Raw genomic sequence first — 25,531 nt, forward strand, 5'->3', positions numbered from 1 at the left:
TAATTAAAAATTTGATCCTTTTGGTAACGCAGTACATGATCAAAGCATTGATTAAAATATTTCAAGACCATGGCAAATATTTTCTCTAGTTCTCATTGCAGTGAGCAAGACCAAAATAACAATTTTTATTTGATCAGAACTTTTTTTTATCCCAAAATAATTGAAATGTGACTAGACAAATGATTCGTCTTCGTTTTGTTACATAATCTCATATATTGTAATAATAATTTTTAACTGGTAATGCCATATAACAACTTTTTCTTTGACACAAGGAATTAGCACCCTTGTGTCTAAATCCTACTTCCTAGGATATATTTCCTCAATAATATGTGTCGATTTCGTCAAATGCCTGACATAAACAATAAACATTTTACCAAATTTTTTTTTATAATAATATATTTAGAATATTTTTACCACTTCATGAAATAATATCTATTGAAAATTGTTAATGAAATTAACACTTTAACTATAAAATATTTTCCTATTCTATTAAAAAACAAAAAAATACGAAAATTGGTATCAATCCCTCAAAGTCTTGGTCTTTATCTGGTTTCGAGTAAGATATTATTGAAATCAACTCTAGCGACAAGTTAGTTGTTGCTCTTCTACAGAAAAAAACCGCTTTAAATAATATACCTTCATTAAATACATTAGAAAAAATAAATCTATTTTAACTATATATGTATGTATCGTATGTACACATATAAATATTTTCAATTCCTGCACGAATTGCCTTATACCATTTCATTAAATGTAATTTGATACTTTAGAATGTGATACAGTTTTTAAAAGAAAATAGAATAACTCTTATTTTAATTTTCTTTATCATGAAAAATACGCCTATCTCAAATATCTGATAACTCAATATATCGTCAAAAGAATCACAAACAATATTTCTTTTTAATGAGACGACATCAAGAAGCGTAGATATGTACGTAATTTTATCACGGATTTACGTTTATGCATCAGTTCATATATCAATCAATAGGCGTAGTTATCCATAGTGCTCTGTACTTTGTACATAGTCTTAGGACGATTTTATGTAGAGATCATTTAATGATAGATGTAGATTAAAGACACGTCTGGATTTCAAGAAGACTAATGGAGTATGCCCATCTAACTGTACGTACCCATGCCTATTTAAGTAAGAAAGAAAGATTGGGCACACTAATTATGAGCATCCATGTAAATGTAATTCCAATCAAATGATGGAATGCAATGTATACTGAATGCCACCTTGTTACTATATTAAAAACAACCTTTATGTTCAAGTTATATTTAAGTAACAATATAGGCATATCTATCTAGAATCTGTTGACAGTTACTCACAAATGTTTCAACCATTTTGAACGCGCAGTTGTTATGTATGAGTCGTTTGAGTGGAAATTGATAAAATAAAGTATTTTTGTTTTTGAAAGTGTAGCCTAGAAATAGATTCAAACAAATAGCAGACATATAAAGGCTAGTAGTGTTAATATTTGACGCATCTAAGTCATTCAAACTCGGAATAATTAATTAAATACATACAAAAAGTGGCTTGTGAACAATTATTTACTGAGAAAGTTCTAAAGTTTGGAAGGATTAAAGAGAATGGAGCATCGCTGGAAGAAGTGTGTAGATTTAGAAGGAGATTATTTTGAAAAATAAAAATTCACAAAAAATATTTAGTATCTTTGTTAGGTAGGAAATTTTTCAGGCTATCAGACAGGAATTACTCCGATATTAATCCTCAATTCTACTTTGAATCCAACAAGAACTTACTCTAATAACTATCCTACAAAACTTCAGTATTACCCTTTATGTCCATGCTAGATGGGGAGTGGGATTTGTATTTATTTATTTCCTCGCATAGCTGCTCGCTGTTAATCTTATGAAACGTCATGACAGCTAAGCTACTCACATCGTAAACATTCTTCAAATTTTTAATTTTCTTTGTTTTGTTTTTTAACGTAAAATTAAATCATATTTTTTACAACTATAGCTATACCGGTACTATAGTGATATGGGTTACTGACACATTTAGAAAGCTACTTTATTAAATTGCAATGCAGTACTATTAATAGACCCCTTTTACCTATTAGTTATTCCAAAACAATTCAATAGTTGATACATTGAAAAAAAAAAATCTATTTTGACCAATACATATGTGAGTAAAATTCATTATTTTATACCCAATTATGATACCTGGTCTTCTAGGCCTTGTCATTAACCAACAATAACCATTTACTTAAAGATAATTAATTTATAACCATAATTATAATATCCTTCAATGCGTAAGTTATTTTTTCATACATATCATTATATTCCTATAAGGATACTCTAATTGAAGATTATAATTAAATATCAATTACTCCATGAATATTACGTTTTAATTGAAGTTGTATAATTAATTAATTATGTGAATGTGTTTATGTACATATACGAGTTTACGTTTATAGTAACTGTCATTTATCCTCATTAATATAAAAAATCATTCATGTATAAATCAATAAAGATATACTCCTGCAACTAATTACGTACTGAAGTCAACAACTAGCGTAACTTTTTAGTTCGATACTTGATTCTCTATATTCTCCATTAGTTATTAATCTATAGTTATTTTTGCAACATCAAAGCAATTTTTGAGTCGGTTTAAATTTACTTTCTTTGACACTTTCTATAGTTTTAGTACAATTTAAAAAAAATACTTAATTCGGAAAAATGTTCTGACATTTTAAAATAAACTTATTACTTATTAAATTTAATGTTTGTTTGAAAGATTGATTTATTTTACCTCTAAGATTAGGCAACCCTACAAAAATCAAAATAAACAATTCCTAATTTTTGAATAATACAGGTTAACAAGATTTTATTTATTTTAGTTTTTTAAGCTTCACGTATAGATCTATTTGAATTTGAATTGCTAATTACTTTTCTGCATCAAATCTGATTTTAAAGAATTTTTGAGTATTTGTACGCATTGTTTGAGTAAGAAAAAATAAATCTTCATAAAGTAAATTTATTTTTTGTAAAAGTAAACATTAATTTGAAAAATGAGTTTATATTTTAAGTGAGACAATTCAATCTTGAGAAAAAAGCAATATAGATTTTAAAAAAACAAAACATTTTTGAGGCTTTTGTTCAGGGATGAACAATGCCTCTGTTTTTTTATTGTTTCTAAAGGGAAAGGGAATTTATTTAAAATGTAAGTAATTGATCATTCATTTTCAATACATAAGCAAAAGTATAAAGAACTTCTAAAGCAGGAATTCTCAACAGACCAATAATGTTGAATAGTACGTCCTGATACAAGTACATTTTGTTCTTTAAAAAAACATTTCATGAAGGTAAATTTTTTTGTACTAACTTCTTTAAAAAAACTGAAGGGCGTTTTCCTTTGAACCATGTCAAGTTCTCATTATAAAATCTTGTTAGGAAATTTTTTGGCCTTTCAGTTCATGACGTATTATAATTTGAACCACAAACAGTAACTTGGTTCAGCATCCATTCTATTGACATTTTATCATTTGAGATCTAATGTTGAAGTATTTTAAATTTCTTGATATGGAATGAACGAAATATTAATAAAGAAAGTACACTTAAACATTTAAATTATGAAATTGGCTATTATTTGAACTTTGAGTGATTTTTGAGTCATTATTCCGTTTGTCATCTTTACAAGAGCAGAATAAGTATATTTCAAGGATACAGAACGTCAGTCAACATAAAACATTTCAATACCTGATTTATATGTATTATTTAATCTGTTACTCATGAATCTGAAATTTATTAATTTAAAAATCTCAAAAATTCACAATTGTAATAGTTTTTGTCATTTTTACCCTTTTAGTAAGTTTGTAGCGAATTGTGAGAATGAACAAAATTGATTTATCTAATAACTTATTTATTGCAAATAAATTTTACTCTTGGTTGAAGTTGTGAATTGAAAACACTGGTTATTTTAATGGCGTTTTATTTTAAATTGGTGCACTTATTTTTTTAGACTGTTTTAGGGCCTTGGTTTGTTTTTATAAATTACAACATGCCACAGCATTTTGGCCCACAGGCTGAACCCCACATTTATTATTGTTATTTAAGCCGTAGAATACGAAAATGACTATTAAAAATTTCAATTTTTACAGGTTTGACCATTACATATATGGTAATTTCTATAAATTCAGCTAGGATATAAAACACATGAAGAAAAATCAAAATAAATTTGCTTTTATGTAAGGTTCTTCATTTTACTCGATATTTTGGTGGTTACATATATTTTTTATTTGTCTTTAATCAATCAAATAAGGAATAATTTATTTTTCAACTGCTAAAATGTTTGTATCAATTTGTTATTTACTTTGATTTTCATCTATATAGTTTTTTCAAGTCGAAATATGGCACTGAATCGTAGATATATCCTAAAAACTTGATTTAAAAAAAGGCTTCAAAAGCAAAACTTGTAAAGCTTGTAAGTTTCAATAGTTATTTTTGTGTTCTACGGCTAAAAAACAATAAAAAATGTGGGGTTCAGCCTGTTGGCGCTCCAAGTCCATCATTTCTTTGCATAGCGTTATTTTTGTAACAAATGTGATATAAAGAAATATATCTCAGTCTTTGTGGTATATATGAGACGAGTTATCACATATAATTGGAGTTTACATGGCTTTTGGGGAGGTGGATATCTCGTCTACGTACCCTTAAGGTGAGTGTTATAAAAAAGAAAATAAATAACTTATTTATTGCCAAATTTAAAACTAATAAAATTTTTATAAGGGTCTTATTTTGTTTTTTATCTGTACAAAAGCTCAGTGGGATTTATTTCAAGCATGATCAATCAAAGTATTTTAGTAGCATCGTATTTAGTGGGAACAAGTCCCTTAACAATATTAAATTGTTCAACCCTTTAATTATATGCATTATATATGTACATGACCTATTTTGTCTTTGATTTCAGAACTTAGCCTCAATTCTGCTTCGCACGAAACATATTTAACTACATATGCATGTTTTGTCATCTGTGGGATTCGTTTGACAAATATATAAAAATAATTGTGTTTTTACATTACGTTTATTCAAGTATAAATATCAAAGTATTAACTATGGATATGACATGTGAACATTATGAGAAAAATTAAGCTGAAGGACAAGAAAATAAAATAAATTGAAGCAAGGGATATTTTTCACAAAATTACAAAAAAAAAAAAAAAAAAAAAAAAAAAAAGGAACCTCGTTGCAACTCAGAGTAGGGAAACTTATAGAGTCTTTCATTTCATCCTACAATGTACTATTCATGTCAAGGCTAATAAATTATGACTTTGTTAATAAAAGTTGTATTAAATATTTGGCACAATTATATATTTGCATAATCTCCTTCCTTTTTGAAAATGGCAAACAGTTTTTTTCAAATACCAAGCTGGATAATTAAAATAAAGCATAGCTTTATTTCTTAATACCTATCAAACGACACTTGGCACTCTGTTATTGTTAGAATTATATATTTAATATACCTAGGGACTAGGTACGAACATACTTGTCACTTTGCATTAAGTTTTTTAAACGTTTAAATACAAGGGCGGATAAGGGGAAATTTGTATTATTTATTTTGTTTAATGAATTCAAGGTTTTGAAAAAAGTAAACTATACAAATTTATTATGTATACATAAAACATTCAAAAAATATTAATGAGGATTTGTTTAATTTATGGTAATGGAAGATTTCGTATAAATAAAGAATCAAGTATCCAATTACTTGTGACATTATTCTCCTTCAATCCCTTTTTATATAATGTTATAATATTATAAATCCATTAAGGTTTGTAGAAATGACGAGGAAAAAAATTTCAACACATAGTACAAAATACAAAAAAAAAATAATAATAATCAAACAAATTTACTCTGATTTTATCCAAGCATGGCCAGATCAAAAACAATAAAAATATTTGCAAATATGTTTTTTTAGTATGATCAGGACACATTATCTGCCACACAAAGGAAAATGATATCCCAATAGCCTATGATAATGATAACTGCTAAATTTCCCAGATTATAATTTCGACATCACGAAAAAAATCTATATTACTATTATTTTTTTTTTAAATTAAAGTATTTTCAAGAGTCATTGAAACAATACTTCTTTCTTTAAAACTTAGTGATGATTCAATATACCGGTGAGAATGAGATAGCATTAACAAAGGTGAAAATCCAGTATGGAATGGGCATGTGAAAAACAAAACCGAAAATCAAGATGGTAGGCCTAACAATTTGGAGAATGTTTTGGAGGAGAGAAAGAATAATGCTCATGACGTTTGATTAGATCAGCTATAATCAGGTGGGATAAGAGAGGAAGGAAAAAAGAATATTTACAAGGACATTTGCTAGAATTACTCCAATGTCGATCCCCAATTCTACTCTGAGTCCAACAAGGACTTACAATTAATATCATATCTCCGGAACAAATCCTCAGGGTTACGCTCCGTCTTTTATGAGCACCCACGAACGTTCAAACATGTTTTGAATATAATTGAATCTGTTTAGGAAAGGATGTTCACTACTCAAGAATTATATAATAATGACAACGGCTAAGGAAAATAAAATTCATTCTTTATACTACCAATTACAAATTAACGGGCCGGCTAAAAAACCCACCGGATTTACACGTAAGGGCATCAAAATAGTATTATATTAGTCCTTATCTAGAACCGAAGACTGCGGTCTAGTTCGGTCCAGTCCAATCCTCTTTTTATATCTTAAATACGGAATAACCTTATTAATACAAAAATATACACGATATTTTGCGGTCGGCTGTCGAAGTTTCTATTTCCTTTCCATTTATCAGTATTCTATGCATTAATTCTTTGAGTTTGGATTCGCTCTTGTTATGGTATCTAGAACCACCCTACATTTATTGAATAATAATTCCACAATTGAAAAGAATTGGGCAATTATCAATCAATTTTGGGCAATTTTGTTTAATTGCTCTTACCACATATTTGATATGTCTTCTGTGGCTTAAGACGCTATCAATATTTTTAAGATAGACAAATAAGGCAGGTTTTAATACTGAAATAGACTCAAAATAAGAAAATGGGACGGATACAATACAAAATGCATGAAACCCCACACTTTCGACTTCAATTAAATTTAGTTTAAGTTTCAATGTTAAATAGTTACGATTTTTCTATAAAAAGGATCATAAAGGTTATTAGATGTAAAATATTGTTAATTAGTTTATAGACACTCTTTGATATAACAAAGGTATTAAGGTTGTAAGGTGGTTCCTTTTTGGACTGATATGATGGTTCTTGGAAAATTCACCTCCAGGGAAAATAACCCATCATTTATTTAACTATTTTAAGTTTTATAATTACTTCAATATATGTATGAATATCAATTTAATAGCTTCAAAAGGATACAACAATGCATGTGCTTTTGTGTGTATTTGAAATACTCCTCAATGTACTATTGAATGCAATTTCAGTAGATCCTCATACTCTTCTTAAACAGTATCACGTTTTACGACTTTGTTTTCCTTTGTTTCAAAAATACACATTCGCCTTATATTAACTTGGCTTTGTTGTATTTAATCGATGGGATACTCATAGAGTTAATATAGTACTCATATATAATTATATAATTTTTTTAAATAATCCACATTTTAGACAGCTCAAAGTTTATTTTGACAAAATTAGTTAGAAGGCTAGTATTCTTAAAAATGGCAATGTTATTATAGAAATTTTGTATCAGTTTATGTTAAGAAATAGAAAATATATATTTAAATAAATTCAACTTTAACATTTAAAATGAAAGTTTCAAAAATATTAAGTAATTTTCAAATTCAAGTACATCCGCATGGGATGGGCTGAAGGTGCTGTAAAAAATTAAATATTTTCATTTTATACTTTTTTAAAGTTAGTTTTAATACTGAAATAGACTCAAAATAAGAAAATGGGACGGATACAATACAAAATGCATGAAACCCCACACTTTCGACTTCAATTAAAGCTTTTACTTTTCATTTTATTTTTTCAAAAAATTTAATTTAACTTTTTATTTTATTTTTTCAAAAAATTTAATTTTTGTTTTTTTTTTTTTTTTTGAAAAATTTAATATTTGGAATTTTTATTGAAAAAAATTTAATTTTGTGTAAGCAGCTGTGAACTTTTGAAATTTTTTCCAAAAATTTAGTATTTGAAATTTTCTTCCAAAAAATAAATTTCTGTGAAAAACTGTGGATTTTGGAATTTCTTCTCCAAAAAATTTTAAAAAATTGAAGTTTAATTTTTGAAATTTTTTTCCAAAAATTTAATTTTCTGTGAATATCTATGGATTTTTAAAAGGTTTCTCCAAAAATTTAATTAAGAAAATTCCAATAACCAAGCCCAAAAAAATAATCCTGCGGACGCCCGCCCCTAAAATGGTAATCAAAACTGCATTAAAGAGTATTTCCGTTTGTTAGGTATATGACATAGTTACAGCTAGTGTTCTGTCTTCGGTCCAGTTTAGTACAGTCCTAGAATTGGCCCTATCGGTCTTTGAACCGGCCCTTAGGACTGTCAGTACTAGAACAGATTAACCAAATAAGAAATAAAGTTGAGTGACGTCATCAAGTACTGAACTATATAAGTCTGCAGTCAAAATAAGGAGGAACACAACACTAGTAACATCTAATTTTAATACCAATGTTGCTGCATCCTTTGCAGTAGTATTAACCAATGTTTATTTATAATCAATAACCAAATGTAACAATGGTGATGTGGTGCAAACAATTCCCCAAACTTGCGTACTTACTTTGTACGTGACCCCTATGAAGTACAGGAGGTGCCTGCATAACGCGGTATCAAACACTACGGATTTCGCATAATGCAGTGTTTGGAATAATTCTGAATCCCAGTATAATACAGTATATTCCCTTCATATCCCGGGTTTTTTTTTATATTTTAGTAATAAATTATAAAAAACGATAGATTGAGGCAAGCAAGAATTTTTGTAGATGTTGATGAGTTCGTTGATAGTATGCCATTATATTCATATACTAGAAGTGTATGATTTTGTACTAGGGGAGAAGGGAGTGTCCTGTAATATTTGATTAGACTTAAAACTTTTGGTTATTACTAGTGATGGGACGATTTCAAAAGAAGAAAAATAAATCCCATTCTGATGCAATTATACTTAAAACTCTTTTTGCCAAATCCGATACTTTCATACTTTAAATAATAGTTAAAAACTACTATTTTTATATAAATTTATAAGAATTATAATTGATAAAAAAATAAATAATGATATTTGTATTATATAAAGGAAAGCGATTGCTCTGCCTGGTGAGCTTTTTCCAAGGCAAATTTTCCCTGTACAATTAATCCCGCAGCAAACTTTCAAAAGGCAAATTTTGCAAATGTGAGCTTGATAGAGCTTTACAAAACTTATTTCCCTAATATCTGCACCAGCTGCATGTGTTGACAACACTTTTGTTCACGTTTAGTCTGTGTTCAATTTGATTCTTCTCAGTTGTCGTCCATTTTTTATCATAAATTATTTTATTACAATATAACAAATTTAAATGGTCGTGTCTAATATCTTGACAAAAATATTTATAATTTTTATTATAACTTAAAAAAAGTAATAAATAGTTAAATACCAGTAATAAATAATAATACATAAGAATCACAAATTAAACATTATTTTACTCATGCCGATTCCAGAAAAAACAATTGATTCTCGGATTCCGATTAATTGTCCCATCACTAGCTATTAATATTATACAAAAGGTTGCTGAATAATGATTGGTCAAGTTCCGTTCATTTAAATTTTACAATATTAAAATTACCAGAAGTATCTTGTCTGGCATACAATATTTTGAATAATGTATGATGAATAAAATGTTTTTATTGTCTTAACCATACTAAAAAAATTAAGAACAAATTGTAAAAAGTGGACATTGAAGAATAATTTCTCCCATTTTACGGGTTTTAGTACTAAAAAAAGTCGCCATACGATGAGGATTTCATGTAAAGTGGTTTTTTCTTGTTTTAAAACCCACGATAAGCGTATTATAAATCAAAATAAAATTTTGTGCATTTTGGGGATGTAAAAAAAAAAAAAAGAAGCTGTTTTGGAGGTGAGCAGCTTAGTCACTCATAACGTTTTATTCAATCGCTTACAATTAGATGTGTCAAAGGAGGAGGGGGAGAAGTAAATAAACAAGACCATTGGCAAGAATTGCACCAATGACGATTCTTAATTCTACTCTGAGTCCAACAAGGACATACAATTATAACTATGTAACAAATCCTCAAGGCTACTCTCCGTCTTTTATGAAATAAACGAATTTTCAATCAGGTTTTGAATATAATTGAACGTAGTAGGAAAGAAAGTTCACTACTCAGGAGTTAAATAATAATGACAACAGCTAAGGAAAAGAAAGTTAATTCTTCAAAATAGTAATTCCAAAAAGCGGCTATCCAAAAAATACACACGATTAAAAACGGGTAAATGATGGACAATTTTCCGTGCACAGGAAATCATATATCATAAATTTTCAACAGGGGAACTCTGCGGACTCACAGCAATAAAAGAACAACATAATCCGTCAAAATAAATTCCTTCACGCATACATTGAGAACATGACTTTTTATAATTTTAATTGAGAAACCCTGTGCTTTTAGACATATGAACAGATATATTTGAAAGAGTATATGTACCTGATATATATATATATATTTTTTTTTTGACTTACCTAATTTTTTTTATTTGCAAATATTTCATTTATTGTGACGTCTTATAGATTTAAAAGATAAATACTTTTGGATGTAGAATTTTTTACCAATGATATTGCTACTACAAAAAATGTACACTAATAGACTCAAAATTATCCATGTCTATATGTACAAATACGTTGATTTGATGTATTGAAATAACGTTATATGTAGTACATACATACTTTTAACTTTTTAAAGGGTGGCGAATAAGAAAATAAAAAACTATTGAACAGTCATTATTCATATTCAAAAATAGAAATTTATAAAATGTTTTATACGAAGTTACCGTACACCGTTTGTTTTATATTGCATTATAATGAAAAAATGAATATTTTTTGCAAGATATGTGCAATGTTCTTTAAGTCTAAAAGACTGGTCTTAAGAGCTGATAGTCTTAAGGACCGATAAGACCGAAACTGAGACTGGAGTGGACTGAATAAATAAGGATCGTCACAACAGTAGCAGTATTGGTCCTAAATGCGGGATATAAATTCAGTCCTGTCCCTGTGATCGGTCCATGAAAAGGTTCCAAATTTTAGAGTACACTTTAGTCACATCTTTTTGACTAATATTATAGTAAAGTACATCAGTTTATCAACTGAACTTGCTTAAAGTATTAAAGTATCATTCATAGATGAAAAGAGTTCCCAATAATCTTCATTTAGACCTAATTAAAGTATTTATTATTCTTATAAGATTGATTGATCATGACGTCACTGTCTCATATCTATCATGAAGTCATTTAGGAAAGATTTTTTATGAGACGGCTTTTACGTCTGATACGGATGCATCCTTAAGATTTAGGACTGCACTCGCCAGCAAATTTAAATTTTGGGACTACAAATTATATTTCTAATTGGCATATATAGAAAGAAATACATCTAGACGAAAAAGGGATTTCAATTGGCAGTTGTATATAGTAAGGCTGTAGTAGATTTTAAATATTCAGCCAGCAGCAATGAACATCAGCTATGGAAAAGGAAAAAACAACAATACAGTAATACCTTGAGATACCAGTGCCAAAACATAGAATTTTAAAATTAAAATACGATCTGGTGGAGAGTTTTCGATTGAACACGAGAACTACTCCAAGCATATTTTTTTACCTATTTATTCATGGATAAATTACTATGGGTTACAAACTTCGTCAAGGAAAGAATTAAACTCATATGTTGAAGTATTCTGTATATTATTTTTATCTATAATTTCAACATCGTCAGCTAAAGGAAATAAGTTGATTGGTGATCTTTTTATTAGACCATCAGAGTCAATTATAGTTAAATATCTTTTATCTAGATGGAATTACCGATTATTAATGCAAGAAAAATAAACAGATGTGATGGCATACCATAGTCTTTTTGTGAGTTGATATATATTCTCAATCAACTAAGTACCTTAATTCATGGTGATTTGGATGCATCTTAACCTCGAAGCATTCGGATATATGGATCTGGATCCACCCACCCTTCTCTTACCTAAGAGGTCATATTTTTTCCATTTCCATTTTTCCAATCCACACGACTTTTTGTCCTCTATTCGACTTCACGTTCTATTTTAAGGGATCTCGCCTCTTTGCACCTCACTCGGTGGATCTCATCTCCTTTAATGGAAGGATCATTCATTGTACAGATGTCCCTTCTCATCAAATTCTGAGACTTCGTCAATCATTTTCCCAAGAATACATCCATTCCTTCAGATCTACTATGGAATGGTCGTATACTTCTATTATAAAAAGTAAACAGTAGTATGACGTCTTCTTATTAAAATTAAAACATTAACAGTTGACATGCCACACGAACAATATTACTATATATTTATCTATATGCGCTTACCTTATTTTTTCCAAGATTCCCATTTTTGTCAATGGTACATATTAAGCCCCTTCGCTATTAACTATTATCTATTGCACAAATCTGAATCAAATTAATTCAGATTGTTGTTATCTATTAATAAAATGAATGATCTACAATTCTCAATTCCGAGATGCATCTCATTATCATAGGGTAATAATATACATACATTATGTACACGTCAAATCATGGTAAAAAATATCTTGTTAGATCTATTACCGAAGCTCTATATAAAATAGTAAAGTTACGGTTGGAAATATTTTTATTCATCATTGTTTTAGTTGTCTTTTGTTATACAACATTTTCATGAAGAAGTTGTGTCTACCCTTGATTATACTTTGATATGAATAGATTAGTTGATCCAAAGTCCTTCAACTCTTATTTCCCTATCTCAATCGATATGCGATAATCTTTTGAGCCTATAAAATAAAGTCCATTTCAAACATTATGTATTAGAAGAAACCTGCATGTTCAAAAACACCTATCTATTAAGGACCTCTTCAAATAAACAAACACTTCAACTCATCATTCTTCCTTTACAAGTTGCTGTCACATCAATCATCTTAAAGAATGAGGAAGTTTTACTTCTTCTTAAAAAAAAAAAAAAAAAAAAAAAAAAAAAAAATGCCCTTTTATTGTTGGATTTACTCAAATCTACATCATTTGGACTTGTGTTACCTCCTTTCCATCAGGTAATGAATTAATTAACCAATCCTCATAAATTATTTCAAGGATTAACGAAGTCTTAAAGGAAGGAAATCATTGCCATCATAACTTCTTTTTTTTTTCAGGATCATTTAAAGTTTTTTATTAATGTGGAGCTTTACTTTTTTTAAATTTAATTCAACTACTCCTAAATTTGGGATTTAATGAGATACAATAAGAATATTGTTTTACTTATAGTCCACAAATAGATTTCCTTGTGGGTACTAAAAAAGTTTCAAACATTTTGTACCTGGGGTAACCAAGTTCTTAAACAAAATAAACGAATTTTATAACAGCCTCCGACACTCCATAGAATCTTTATGAAATATGTGTTTTGAAATGAGGAATATATTTTACATGTACTTACACGTAGTGTTGTGTTAGTCTTTATTTATCCCGTCCAGGTCAGTCTTACTGTCAGTACTAGAACTGGCTTAAAAAGTAAAGTTGAGTGACGTCATCAAGGACCAAAAATTTATAAGTTTTATGAGTGATGTGCAGGATTGAACTTGAACGGATGGGACTGCAGTCTTCAATCCTTAATCAGGCCAGACACAACCCTAACTACATGGGCATGATAATATGTACTAATAGAAGAAGTAGATTTTATCCCAATTTTAGGGGAGAGAATACAATAGGCCAGTGAATGAGGAACCGCGCTTAATTTTAAAAATAAGGTCCCTGTGCTTTTAAGATTTGAAAAAATACAAATGGTAAATTCTATTTATAATTAAACTCTGTACTTTTTTATCATCTGGTCCAGCATATTATGAAAGTTTTTGTACACCTTACAAACATAAGTAATGTGGCTACAATTCTCTATTTTTGATATATGCGGTTGTATGTGGGCTATCTTTATCTTAGGCCATTTTTAGCAAGTTACTCATCCATTAAATATATTTAAAAAGGTATTTAGAAATCAAAGTTTATTTTTTTAGATGGTTTGTACCTTTTAATTTTAAATCTATTTGTCAAATGTTTTGTTCCTAATGATCAATAAACACTAATTTACAATAAAACATAGAATGATTGAGGTGTGTGAAAATGAATGGATACACGTTGTTTCATATAATGCCATATTTTCAGTTATTTTTCTTCCTTTTGAATTTTCATTCAATTAGCATTTTTTTTTTTTTTTTTTTTTTTTTTTTTTTTTTTTTTTTTTTTTTTTTGTATTTGAGTAAATAAAAAAGGGTATTTTACGTTAACACAGAATTGATTCTTTGTTATTTACAAATGATAAATTGCCAAAAAAGGTTCAAGGGGTCTAAAACTTTATGAATAGTTTCTTGATTGTTTCCAGCCGTAAATATGTTATAAGTGTATTTAAAGAACCAAACCAGCCTCTATCGTATATTCTTATATAACACCTAGTAATCATGCCAATAAATAAGGTGAAGATTCTTACTACATTCCTTTTCCACCAACAAATTCAAGGAAACAGGGCTTCATACCACGTCCTACCCTTTTCTATCATGATCCTTGTATCATACCCATAATAAGGGCTTTTAATATGAACAAAAACATTGCCTATTAAGGTCAAACCAAGGATTTCAATTCTTTAACGTGGTTGAAACAAATAATGTTTACATACTTATTTAAATAGGTATTATCATCAACCTTATGAAACCCATACTTTTGATCAAACAAAAAAGCTTTGCGGCCATCGACAATGAATGATGAAGGTCGACAACTCATTCACATCAGTAGGTATCTTTAATTCACATTTGGACCCAAAACGAAATCCATTTCAAATTAGGATTCCCATGCTATCATTCTTCACGCTAACATTCTCAACCCTAGTCATCTAATTATGTTATACAATCAATTCATTCGTAATTCTAAAAGAAAAAATACTTTTAATTAAAATGTTAAATCAAGAGTTAATAATTATTATTAGAGTAGGAAGAAGCATCATGAAATTAGATTACATCAGATGAATCTTATCAAAAAATATGTTAACTCCACAACACAATTTAAATCAAAAGTTATTTATAGTTATGCTTGTTATTCGTTGAATAGAAACGTCAACTCATTACCATTTAAGTACGCATTGGTCTAAAAACCCTAACTTTGTTAGACAACATGACTCATCAACACCTATTGAGTAAAAAAAAAATTGATTGTATGTATATCAATCAATGTTAAAAGGATGTGGGATGATGATCAATTGTACAATGTACATATGCCCATTATATTATAATTATTATTTCTTGAGTTTCAACAATTTCTTACATAATATTTAAGGCACAGCAGAGACTGCATTTGATTTAAAATGTTTTCTATGTTAAAGACTTGCTTCAATTATATAATAAAGCGAGAATCAACATATACTTAATTTTACCATCAATTTATTATGCAAAAATGAAAAAAAAGATAATTTGATAGGATGCAGAAAGAAACCCCATTTATTAATCATGTATCTATTTAGAGTTGTATAAAATATTAACTAGAATGCGTGCGAGATAGGAACATGATTTTGATCTATCTACTTAAAATTGACATTAAGTGGTCATTTTTTGAGATATTTAAAAAAAAAAAACTAACCCGCAGATACAATCATTTAGAATATATCTCACTCAATAAAGGCCTCAATTTAGGTCCTGAACCATGCACAGGCACTGGAAGCTGAAGTCCGATCTAAATTCTTGCGTTACAGGACAATGAAGTCGATCAGGGTCTTCCTGATGTTGTGAGGACCTCCGTTGAACTTTGACTCAAGGTAGCTTCCGACAAAATAATCTATCAGATTCAGGTCGTAGGAGCTAGGAGGCCAAACATCCATGAACGCTCAGTCGTAGCAGTGCTCTTGGAGCAAATCCTGAGTCGTTTTAAAGGCTTGGCAGAGTCAGAGTACACCAAACTATTTTCTTGTCATTTCCTATCATCTTTGAGAACTCAATATTGCTAATATCCAGATTGTTGTTCACCAGAACTTTCACATCAGGACACCTGCATTCTGCCTCTGAAAATGTAATAGGCTTAACATCTTTAGTTTTTGACTTCATTGCGATGTTTTGACTACTAAGTCTAACGTTTATGTGTATTTTATCACAAAAGCATTTACACAGTTTCGTTTTCCTATATGACAGAAAAATCTTAAAATCTGTATTTACTTCCTTCCTCTCACGGCTGGTTACAGCTGGTCTAATTTAAACGTCATGGCAGCCTAGCTGCTCTCCTCCCAAACATTCTTCAAACTGTCGGATTACCAAGTTAATTTACAGTTTCTTTTATTTTTATATACTCACCGGCAGTACAAATTTTATGCACCTATATATCTCAATGAGCTTTTCAATTAACTGCAAAAGTGATACTGCTTTACCTTTTTCTAGGACAGTCTTACTTTAAATCGATCTCGTCAACAATATCGGTCTGAAACGATATAATTGATTGTTGAGGATGTCAATAGTGATTTCAAATGAACAAACATCACTTTCATGACGTCATGCAAAGTTTTAGAGATTCTCATTTCGATGTGAGATCAATAAAGTTTTGATTTCATAGTATGAGAATGATTATATCCACTAGTTTCAGTTTATTTTTGAGAAGAACGTATATTCCTTTTTGTCAATTTTGTACCAATTTTTAAACATAGTTTCTATTAAACTATATTAAGAAGTAATAATTAAAATTAGGGCCAGTCTTACTGTGAACTGGGCCTAGCAGAAAATTAAATCTGTTAATTTCTAATATAATTTTTATAGAAATATATATTTTTTAAATTTACTTAATATTTCCCATAATGACGTTTTCTTTTTAGAAAAAAGTGTGACAAATTTTTTATAAAACTATTTTTAAGGAAAAGGAAAATTTATTCTTTAATTTAAAGAAATCAACTATATGCTTGACTTCTGTATTTTTTATAATCAATCACGGGAACGAAAGTTCCCTCAATGCCCTCCTAAACCTCTAAAACAATTTTAATTACAGTATAAATCGTTTAATTGGTTATTTAATTGCAAAGATAACATAAGATCAATGATGTGAAATCCTATGGCCCCTTCAAACCTTTTTAGTTAAGTAATTAATATTTCCCTCTCAATAAAGCTCTGATAGGTCAAATAAACAGATATAATTTTTTAGATTCTTCAGGTATTGTTCAAGGTCTTTAACCCGTATTTATAGCATTTCTCAGAATAAATTAACAACCTGATTGTAGATTGTTTCTTGATATATATTTTCCCCCGTATTAAAACACTAGTTTGATAGTGCAATAAGAAATTGGTGACTAATTTAATATCACTTACAGTTATTTATTTATAATTTTATTCTTATAATTATTCGATGACAAATAGGTTTGTTTTTATTAGCTAATATATTCTAAAATACGGTATTGCCGAATGATACAAAGTCATTATTAAAATAAACTGAGTAAGGTTAATATGATATGCATGTGGATTACTTAGTTATGTTGATATAATAATTTAACTACAAATATTATCTTTCAATAGTTTTTACTAATTAAAGTCATGCAAGAGTATATTTTGATATAAATTATACAAAAAAAAACTGCACTGAGAAATTGAGTAGGTACCCATCCAAAAAAAAAAAAAAGTGCTATTGGAGATTGGGATACTTGAGTAGTTTGTAATAAAAAACTACCTTTTAATTTAGAAACGAAAAAAACAGTTGTGCTATTTTTTCTTATTGTTCACTATTTAGTCACTCATCGTGGCGATAGCATCTCCCCTGAATTTTCGCCTATTTTTGGTATAAATCGTTTTAAAAAGGCATAGTCAAATAAATATATATGAATTGAAATACAACGATAATAATTTCCCTACACTATTTTTATTTTAAATGTTGAACGCTATCCTCCTCATAGCAGTTATTCGTGTTCTTCTCCCAAAATCATACAACAGGCAGCTGATATTTACAAATATCTAAATTCAGTAGCTACCGTCTTCTCTTTGTTTTTCTTTTTTTGTTTTGTTTTTTGCTTATTCCTTACAAAGATATCAATTATTAGATAAGTTATCATCTAAGTCATAAAAACTAGTTTTGTGTCGACTTAAGTCGAATCGAACAATGTTGAACTGACGAGAGTAATTAGATTAGAAAACAAAAAAATCAAGTAGCTACGAATGTCCACTGCCCGTTTATTACTTCAGCATTTTTTTTTTTTCCTGAGTACTGAAAAGTAAAGTTTGTTCGGATGTTTGTCGACTGTCTGAATTTTGTGCTAAATATATTAAAAACTGCGTGACTACTTGATCCAAGAAATAAGTATGTAGTATGTGTAGCTAAAGCATAGCAGGACATATTAAAAAAGATAAAGAAACTGCTATGTACGTTAAACAATTTTTTCAATGCAGTATTTTGGATATTGTATTTATATCATAATATACTCTTGCATAACTTTGATGAGTATAAACTATTGAAAGACAATATTTACAGTTAAATTATTAGGATATCGACATAAATAAGTAGGGAGTTTTTTGTTTTTAGATGAGTTATTGTTCGCAGTCTGGCAACCCCTCATAAAGTTGTGTACACGAATTAGTTTTAATAGATGATAATAATTCATATTTATGTACGAATGATTGGAATAATTTAGCTTATGCGTTTCTTGATTAATATTTTTAATCAAAGTGTATATATTAGAGTGTTTCCTATTTTTAAAGTTGACCAAATTCAAAATTATCATAGATCATGAGATTTGTTTAGGTGTTGGTAATTACTTCCTAAATTATTTTCTCTGTGCCATCAAAAACTGTTACCCTACAACCGGTCAAATTTTCAACCTTCCGTTAGTACTTCAAAATGAGGTCAAATTAAAAAAAGATAAAAATCTTATAATAATTAAGTCATAAAAAAAGAAAAAAATATTTTATATTTATTTAAAATTTGTTAGTAATTCTTTTGACTTTATTATTTAGTAAGTTTTGTAATTAAAAACTCATGAAGTAACTATTGAAAGCATACAAATATAATTAAATAATAATGGATTTTCTATTAATTCAGCTGTTTATATAATTAAATTTTTTCAAGAACAAAATACAAATGGCGATAAATATACATAGTTTTTAAATCTTTGAATAATCAATAAACTAATACATGAAATCAGACTTTTGAAAGCTTTTATTAAATTTTGATCTTGAGTGATTTATAACAATTACATTTTTTGTGTATTTTCTCTTAATTATATGTTTTCTATGATTCCTTCGTTGTTGATGCTATATATCTTTCAACGATTTGAGAATCATACGGAATATTTGATAAATCTTCAGCTTGTGTACATATTAACAATCCATTTTTTGTTGTATCAAATATTAGAGGATGTTAAGTTTGGTAATTTTTAGGATTTGTACTCCAGTTTATTAAATCTAGGTAACTAGTTAGACGCTCATTTACAAATTCTTTTGTATGAAAATTTTTCAGACTTGACCTTTTTATCTTTTTACGATCTTCTAAGATGATGTCAACTGGTTTGAATCAAACAATATAGGGGCATTTTCTCGATACGTATGTTAGAGGGTAGAAGCAGTAATAATCCATATCGCATCTTGCACTGTTCCAGGATGTTTTTCAAAAAAAAAAAAAAACAGGTACGTAATGTGCCCCTTTTGTACAATCCGACAAATCTGGACAAAGTAATATTGCTCTGCCCAAACATTAATATAAATATTCATCTATGTCTGATACACTTCCTTTGATAGCCCCAAATGATAAAGTGTACATTTTGCATGAACAGTTTGAAATTTGAGAGCTCTATAAGATTTTGGCCCCTATGTTTTCGTTTCATAGTATTCAAATATTTTTTTAAAGTCAAATCATTCATGTGAAGTAAACAAATAATCAGTATACAAAACAAACGACATATGATCAAGAGAAAAGTTAGAAAAATTTAATTGTTACAATTCACTCAAGATCAAAATTGAATAAAAACTTTCAAATGTATGATTTCATTAATTAATTTACTGATTATATAAAGATTTAAAAACTATATATGTTCATGGACATTTGTATCGTGTACATGAAAAAATGTAAATATATAAATAGCTGAATAAATAAAAAATCCATAATTATTTATTTATATTTGTATGCCGTCATTAATTACTTTATGAGTTTTTACTTACAAAACCGACTACATAATAAAGTCAAAAAATTACTTAGAAGTTCAAAAAAATTATAAAATAAGTTTTTCTTTTTTTTTATGCCTTAATGATAATAAGATTTTTTTTTTCTTTTGTTAATTTGATCTCATTTTGAAGTACTTCCGGAACGCTGAAACTTTGATCGGATGGAGGATAACGGTTTTTGATGGTACAGAAAAAACAATTAATTACCAACACCTAAATCTAAAATTTTGAATTTGGGCAACTTTAAAAAATAGCGAACATTTATATATGTTATATATATAAACAAAACATTAAATTTACATAATTGCCCTTTAACATATAATTTTTGCAAAAAATGGAAAAAATCCCAAAGGGAATAGATGATAATTCTATTAAAAGCTGGGCACACTTCCAAGTAAATCCAGAAGATTGCCATGATACATCAGACAATTGTTTACAGGTACAGAAAGCAATTGGAGGATGGAATTGAGTCTGGTAGCTTGGGAATTTTGGAGAGGGAGGAGTATGCTTACTCTTCAAGAAGTAAGGATGCTCTGATGGCAACCCTTGAGAAGAAATATAACCAAATTTCAGATGATATAGTACATGCCAATTGTAATGCGGTTTGGAAGAGATTGATTGCTGTAAAAAAAGGCCAAAGTTGGCCAAATTTAATAAATCCATATTTAAACTATGGATATCAGTTAAGTTATTTGTTTAAAAAGATTTCAATAAAATTGGACTTGTACTTTTTGATTTAGAGCCAATTATTTATGAGACAATTTAAAAAAGCAACCCAGTACACTTTGGAGGGTTTCGGAAAAGAGGATTATTCGATGCCACTGCTTGCATATATTATGGAATTAAGTAGATTTCTAAAATCAGTTATTTTAAATTAAAGATGCAAATAAATACCTTGCTGAATGGCATATACTTATTTATAATCACTTTTATTTAATAAACATATTTTTATTTTAGCATAAAAGTTTATCAAATAACATATTTATTTATCGTATGCACAAAACAGTATATGGAAAATTATCAGATACAAAGTCTCACCGGAATCATAGGAGCCATATGCATCTCACTTTTTTAGACTAGTATATATAACAGTTCATATAACAAAATGTTAAGATGGCGGGATTATGAAGTCACCATTATATAATTTGGCCACTTAATTGTAAATTCATTCAGGGATGATGAAAAAAAAGTGTCAAAAAGAACTGAAAACTTTACTATAATACAAGTGCAAATTATCCTTTTGTAGAAGATGTTTCAACTTGGGTCCATTTTACATGAACCAATAACATTTTTTTTTTACAAATCTTACGCTCATCTAAAATATAAAACTCTAAAATAAATGTTCATATTAGATAAAATCAATAGACATCGCAATAACGATTTTTAATCACACAACCTGTTATATCTTTGCATCTCAGTATTCAACCCTTTTGTTGGACCTAACACTAACTTCTTAAGTAACATCACTTGTTAAAATTTGAAACAATTTGTTTTGTAATGTTGTTGAGGGCACCAATTTTTGTAATTATGTATCATATTAGGCAGTAAAATTTATACAAGTGATTGTTAGACTCAGAGTAGAATTGAGGATCAAAAACAAAGTAATTCCTGCTATAGATCAAGAGTTGATTTTACGTTTTTTTCCTTCCTCCTAGGACTGCTCACAGATAATATAATGAAACGTGATGATAGCTAAGCTGCTCTCCTCTCGAAATTATTTAAGCTGTCAGGGTAACCATGTTAATTTTTGTATACATACCAAAAATACTTATAATTTACAGCCTTAGCCATGCCACACTATTATTCACTACTTTTAATCGCATAGGAGCCCTTTACTTTTTGTAAAACAATCGCAAAGAAAAGTTGTGTGACATTATTTTTCTGTCTAACTTATATATTATTTCCAAGGCCCTCGAAAATATATAAAACTCATATTTTTCTTTGATATTATGCTAAAAAAAAACATAAAAACTCCATAAACAATATAAAAGAATGGTCAACATTGTCAATATTGATTAAAGATTACGAACCAATATCAAAACAATTTTCTTTAAAGTTACAAAAAAAATGTTTTAATTTTCCGTAATACAAAATCAAACTCTATATCTGTTTAACTTTTAGAGATTAAAATATTATTTCCAAATATTTCAAGAATTTTTTATTAATTTAAATATCAAATTGAAATCTTTCAATCTAAAGTAATAGTTGTGACTCTATTCAAAATGGTTATACTCATAAATGTATAATTGTATTATAATGATATATTTTATTTAATAAAAAATAAAGAAATTTAATCTTTAATTTTACATTTTCATTTCGCATTTTTCGTTATTTCCTTAATTGACAATTTTGATCGGAATATTTAGAACCATAATTAAAGAAAAATATCAAATTTATTTTTTTCCTTCATTAGATCTACATTGTTATAATTTATGTTGTGTTCTTTTATACAAAAAAAAAAAGATAATATATAATTTTTAGAGATATATCCGAGAAGGTAATCGAAGAAAATATGATATAAAAAAGTTAAAAACATTACGCAAGATTTATTTTTATTATTCACGCAACCTTTATAGAAAATATTTTATTATTCCGATTTTTAAAGAAAATAAATATATTAACATAATTAGCAAATTATATAATGAATTATTTTTGTAATCTTTCCTTACCTTTTTATTTTTTGTGATTTTTAACTTGTAATTATGTAAAACAACAATTATTTAATCAAGATTCTTTATATTTCTACGATATTAAAGTTGTTTAAGGATTTTTATTTAAAAGTTAATTACTTAAATAACATCATAAAATTCATAAACGATTAGTGTAAAAATTAGTTTATAACTTTTTTCTATACAATACCGTATATCAAAGTCAGGTTGGCCGAGTGGTCTAAGGCGCCAGATTTAAGCTCTGGTTCACGAACGTGAGCGTGGGTTCGAACCCCACACCTGACAAATGTATCTTTTATATTTTTTTTAAAGCGCACTGAATTAATGACATTCGGATAAAATTTGTTTTATGATAAATAATTTATACGGTATCCGGCTCATTTCGACGTTTGATATTTTTCGACTTACTTATTAACAAAAGGTTATGAATTACTACAGTAATTCATGATTATGCGAATTATTGCAATGAGTTAGATTTTTTGATTATTTATTGAATTATGACCGGATTTAAGTACATAAAAATACTATTTTTGCAAGATAGGATGAAAATTGTCAAATAAATATTATAATTTATTATATATTGCTCAGTATTTTATTTCTGTTTTATGAATTGAATAATACTGATACAGTTGTTACTCTTTTATCCGTATGAAATAAATTTACGTGTTATGACTAATTGTCCATATCAATCCCTATAATACGTAGTTTAGTCATATATATTATCTAAAAAAAGAACCAAACACAGCTAAATTAAGTCTTAAGTACATAGTATTGCTCCATGAATCATCATAAAATATATATCTAAAAAAGTACCCGTTCGGGAATGTAATAATTTGGCAAAGTGTCATGGAAAAAAAATTTACTTACGATACTGTGTATCATGTAAAGAGGAGTCGTACAAGAGCCGTCATAACAAAAATAAACGTACCTAAATAAGTAGAAGATAACATTTATTATAAATATACACCTATAGTAGAATACCGATAGTATATATACACCTCACAGTTTTAGAAAGCGAATAACAAATGAATCCGGCAATAAAGAATGAAATATATTTTTTTTAGATTCGTCTTTGATTGTAACAGGAATTACCATGTCATCCAAATATTCAAGAAAAAGAGCAATATCTTCCATACATTTTGACTCATCTATCTTTATAGCATCTTTCAAACAACGAAGTGTACTTCACAATGGCCTTTCTGATTGAAGTAACTGTCGGATTGTAATATAGTAATTGCAGCCACTCATGCTTCTATATTCTCCAAATCGCCACTCAATACAATCACTCAGGAATTTCCCGGACAAAACAAATTCAAACCCCTTTTTCTCTAGTAAGTAGCAAGCAGCAGAATCCAAAGATGAGGAAGCTTGATAGATTGTCTCAAATGTTTCTTTAGTCAAAGAATTTATAATTTTTTTTTTCTTTGACTCCTCAAACTAGAATTGAATCCATGACACAAATTTTCTGAGAAATTTGAGTTGTTCATAGTCTGTTGATGTGAAAGGGTCTCGAGTCCAGTCTTTGTGGCGTTTTCCAGATCTGGAACTCCTAACATTTATAATATTCCACCAATTCCTTATGATTTTTAAAAGATTAAGAGTAGATTTAAATTCATGATGTCATTTTTCATAATATTACTGTATGCCACTTATTTTACTGTCATGAAATATGATGTCACAAAGTTTCACATTTGTTTTTTTCATTTAATGTTGGATTGAGAGCATTTTCATTCAAACGTTGTGCCGTCTTCGGATTTTTTAGAGAATCGATCCGATACAGTTCCAAAATATGAATCCAATTGGAGAGCCGATTTGTTCGCCATCGAAACCTGGACATTCAAAAATGGTTTCTTTTTTCAAATTGTTTCTTATACATTTATAAATTTGAGATCCATCAAACATAGGGGAAAATGGTTTTTCTGGATCAGCTGGATTTGAAATCGACCGTTTGAACTCTCCTTGTTACAAGTCTTGCTTAATAGCCCGTCTATTCGAAGCGTGATTGTCTGCTCCAAAACTTATTACTTCAAATCCCAATTTGGTGACTTCTTTAGTCCAAAAGTTCAAATATTTAGTAATATCTGAATGACTGTATATGAGATGGTTTTATTTGAATTGTATCCTCATATGATCCACCAACAGTAGAAAGCACGAACACACTACAGGTATTAATCACTTAATCATTTTCAAGTCCACCCAGCTTCCTACAGTGAAATTGTACTCGCTTTGCAGTATAAACTTCATCGGTTATGAGCATACAAATCTTTTCTCTACTAGATAGAGTCAATTCTTTTGGATAGGTAAGCTCTTGTAACTTCTGTGAAACCTGTAGACACATTCATTGTTTTTGTCATTTTACTGATGTGCTTAGGATGGGGTAACGTCAACAAATTTTCCTTTCGAAGAAATCTATACGCACCAGAGCTTGAAGTTTTTAAGGAAGTTGTAATAGATAATGTCCTTGATGTGTACTGGTTTTTTATTTTTATAGA

The 25,531-nt window shown here is 28.6% G+C and overlaps 1 long non-coding RNA gene and 1 other non-coding gene across 2 annotated transcripts; one reads left to right on the plus strand and one right to left on the minus strand.

Annotated features, from left to right (window-relative positions):
* Positions 1–23,240: 23,240 nt before the first annotated feature.
* TRNAL-UAA (transfer RNA leucine (anticodon UAA)) lies at positions 23,241–23,324 on the plus strand. Its single transcript has one exon. It is a non-coding gene; the product is annotated as a tRNA-Leu (tRNA).
* A 388-nt stretch (positions 23,325–23,712) lies between these two features.
* LOC139904961 (uncharacterized) lies at positions 23,713–25,168 on the minus strand. Its single transcript, XR_011779324.1, has 2 exons — positions 24,038–25,168; positions 23,713–23,967 (listed from the first exon to the last, which is right to left on the minus strand). It is a non-coding gene; the product is annotated as an uncharacterized lncRNA (long non-coding RNA).
* Positions 25,169–25,531: the final 363 nt, after the last annotated feature.

Source organism: Lepeophtheirus salmonis, chromosome 3 (genome assembly GCF_016086655.4).
Source record: "Lepeophtheirus salmonis chromosome 3, UVic_Lsal_1.4, whole genome shotgun sequence".
Lineage (NCBI taxonomy): Eukaryota > Metazoa > Arthropoda > Copepoda > Siphonostomatoida > Caligidae > Lepeophtheirus > Lepeophtheirus salmonis.